Here is a 4,114-nt window from a genome sequence, read left to right on the forward strand (position 1 = left end):
TCCGCTCCTGAGCAGCTTGATCCAACAGGTAGAGCTTGCTCCTGGTCTGAGGGTAAAGGAAGGGAGGGAGGGAACTCTCCCCAGGAACGTGAAAAGGAAGGTGTGTTGGGGGGGGCAACCCCATTTGGGAAGAGAAATCAGCATTTCTTTAGTGTCCAGATGTTTGCCTGCTGGAGGCCGTCTACCAGGGATGGTATCATGAATCCTGCAGGGCGCAGGGGGTGGACTTGATGACCTCTGAGGGCCATGGCAACCCTAAGATTCTAGGAGGGTTTGGCTTCAAGGTTGGGCAAGAAGCCCAGCTGGGTCATATAGGGAGGGAGGTAACGAGAACTACCCACAGTTCAAACTAACCAGGTTTCGTATGCAAGGGGAAAAGAGCTGCTAGGTTTTCCCCCCGTCAGGGTGCGTTGGGTGGACTAAGCCCCCAGGGATGGGTGGCCTTTTCTGCTATTAAGCCCCATGGTGGTTGGTTCATCCGGCGCTCGGCTGAATGTGTAAACCTAGTCATTCCGAGACCTGAAATCTGGGGCCTTCGTAAGAGATCTTCCCAACCTTGCAATCAAACCCGGGCAGAAGGAGATCACTTTTAATGTATGGTGAAGAACTGGGCAGACTGCCCTGAAAATGGGTTTTTTCTCCTGGCTTCGGGGCTATGCAGGTGTTCAAAGAAGGGGGAAAGATTTCTAAGCTACAGGTAGTCCTCGACTTACGACCATTTGTTTAGCTACTGCTTGAGGTTACAACAGTGCTGGAAAAAGTTACGACCAGTCCTCACACTTAGAGTCCCCCATTGGGGGAGATGGGCAGTGATATAAATTTAAACAAACAAAATAAATAAATAAATTACGACTGTCGCAGCGTCCCTGCAGTCATGTGATCAAATTTTGGGCGCTTGGTGACCAGCGTGCATTTACAATGCAGCATTCCAGGATCATGTGACTGCCATTTGTGACCTTCCCAGCCAGCTTCCGACAAACAAAGTCAAGGGGGGAAGCCAGAGTCGCTTAATGACCAAGGCAAACAAGGTCGTAAAATCAGGCATGACTCACTTAACGACCGCCCTCGCTTAGCGACGGAAGTCCCAGTCCCAGTCCCAGTTGTGGTTGTAAGCGGAGGACTACCTGTAATTCTATTTTATGGGTTGGGGATGGTTGAAGGCAGCTGAACTGGGTTGCATTCAAATGGAGACCAGCCTCAAGTTGGAGTTATGCATTGCCAGGACCAACCACTAGATGGCAGAGTTACCCTACCAAAAATGTCAGATGTGCTAATCTGGCCAGTTTCCCTGCCTCAGTTTCCCCCGTTCAAGGTGACACATCCAACATTTAGAGGTCCTATGACAACCAGAAGTTTTTATATGCCCATTTATATGCCCATATGCCAATCTCCCCGTTGGCTTCGCTGTATGCGTGAACCCAGCCAATTGTGGCTTCATCCCCAAAAGGCCAATTGGAGGATTATTCAAGAAAGCAGCCAAGATCCTCCCTGATGCTAAACAAGGAGCTTTAAGCCATGGTTTGTCAAACAAGGACAAGTTACAAAGTTTGTTTGTCTTGTATCAGCCAGGGGAAGTCACCACGCAGCTGCCCCGAGTCCCTGGGGCAGCAGATAAATTTAATAAATTATTATTGTTCAGCTCAGCATCTTTTCAAAGGCCTTGAACTGCTGAGCTGCTTTTCCCATGCTGGCTGGGGAATTCTGGGAGTTGAAGTCCACCCGTCTTAAAGTGGCCAAGCTTGAGAAACTCTGCTCTAAACTAAAGATTTAGAGGGGTTGAATTAAAAGTACTCCCACCCGCCAGGTAGAAAACGAAAGATGACCACGGCAGGCGTTTGTTTTTAATTTTTAATTCAACTTTTTTACAGGAAGAAATCCTCAAGAGGTCCAAAAACTTAAAAAACAGAGCAAGCTACAAACCGTTCGGGAAAAAACGCCGTGAATAAAATGTGCCCTGGGCTTCATAGAAAGTTTCCTTTGCACCCCCGGAAAAACTGCGAAGGTTGGGGAAATCTAGGCCGAGTGGACACCAACAGGGAAGCAGGATGGAAAAGGGGGTTTGAAGGAGCCCCGTGGAGGTTGGCGGTCACGGAACAAATTAAAATTCCTCTGAAGTCTGAAAAAGCAGATTTCTCAGATATTGCAATTTCTCAGAGGCGGCGGCCCCGAGAACACTGTTGGAAAAAAGTATTGCCTTGTGACCCCAGAAAGAGTTAAAAAGATACAGTACGACAAAGGGTTCAACAGCATTGCCCCCCCCCCGCGCCCCCACCCTCTCTGTAAAAGAGATCCAAACCCCTCGCTGGCTGGCTGATCTCTGGTGATCCCAAACGGCCAGCGTGGTTATTTTTAAACCCTTAAGAAGGCACAACATTCTTGATTTGATTTGATTTTTTTGCAGGGAGGTGGGATTTCAGACGGTTGGCACTAAAGCAATAGGCGGGGAGAGGACCTGCCGTGAAGGATGGTTTCTTGGCTCATTTTTTTAAATTTAAAAAAAAGTCACTCTTTTTCACCTGTTCTCAAGATGCGCCATCGATCGACCCTGGCATGTTACTGCATCACGTCGATTCCTTTTTGTGACTCTTTCGTAGTGCTAGCAAAAGTGTGCTCAGTTTTGGGTGCGAGTTAGACCCAACAACATCTAATCATGAGGACTAGAAACCTAAATAGGTTTGGGCTGGTTTCTCAAAAAGAAACTACAGGTAGTCCTCGCTTAACAACCACAACCGGGACCAGAATTTTGGTTGCTAAGCAACACAGTCATGAAATGAATCCGAACCAATTTTGCGACCTTTTTTGCAGCGGTCATTAAGCGAACCACATGGTTGTTAAGCAAATCACATGGTTCCCCATTGATCTTGCTTGCCAAAAGCTGGCTGGGAAGGTCAAACATGGCAAACACATTGCCACGGTCATAAATGCGAAGCAGTTGCCAAGCGCCCAAATCACGATCACATGACCATGGAGATGTTGTGATGGTTGTAAGTGTGAGAACTGGTTGTAAGTCATTTATTTCAATACCGTTGTAAGTCTGAACCATCACTAAATGAATGGTTGTTAAGTGAGGACTACCTGTAATGATCAGGCAGTTATTTTCTCTTTCGCTCATAAGTTTTGCTGTTACGATGCCCTCCGATGATGCCTCTTCCACTTTGCGGATTTTATCACGATTGGAAGGTGGATGGGAATGGGTTAGCTACGATGGCTTGTTCAAATAACCCTAGTTACAAAGGGCAACTCCATTTTGGCTTAAGAAAACCTGAGCCAGACCCACAACTGGCTTCTTGGTCTCGTAAAACCTTACCAGCACATGGTGCCTGATTATATTCTGCATAGATATTGCAAAGCTCACCTTTTGCTTGGGGAGGTGAACAGTTTTACAACACTAGAATTGGGAAAATGGAGCCTCCATAGTTAGAGGCAGCATACCTCACCCAGCAGGACAAAACCACGTCCGGCAGCGGTTTCCTCATCCTGCATGTTTGGGGGGTGTTTTGAGGGGGGCACGTCTAAACTTGATTGCCACAGAACAATAAAATCCAAATTAAATGCCCGTATTTGCCACCTGGGGACCCCGCACAAGCTCTATTTTCTATTTAGCCCAAACTAACCCAGCTGGGCTTCTCAATCCTCCTTTGCCTCAGTATAAGGTACCCAAACCCATTCCATTTTTGGAGAGAAGCTGGTTGGACCATTTGGGGAGAAAGTTCGTCGATGCGTTAACAAGAAGACCGAGTTTGGGAGCATTAGATGACCATGAAGTGGCTCAGCACTTTCTCTTCCTGCAGACTGAACGGGATATATGCAATTTGCCGCAAACTTTGCCCAGTTCCCTTCCATCAGAGAAGCGGGACAGGCCAGGCCAAGATTGCAACGCTCCATGTTCCCATGTTGGCTGGCAAAGCTGGCTAAGCCAGGGCCCCAACACATCAGAGGAAGGGCACCACGTTGGGAATAACTGGGAAATTTTGCATAATTTTTGGGTTTTTGTCCGTGACCAGATCTAGCAAAGACAGCCTTGCAGGATGCAGGAATTTCTGGGCGAAGTGCAGATCTCAGCATGTTCAGTTAATTAAGGTTTAAATGTCTTGTGTGAACGCAGAAAACAGGT

Source organism: Candoia aspera, chromosome 18 (genome assembly GCF_035149785.1).
Source record: "Candoia aspera isolate rCanAsp1 chromosome 18, rCanAsp1.hap2, whole genome shotgun sequence".
In the NCBI taxonomy this organism is placed as follows: Eukaryota; Metazoa; Chordata; class Lepidosauria; order Squamata; family Boidae; genus Candoia; species Candoia aspera.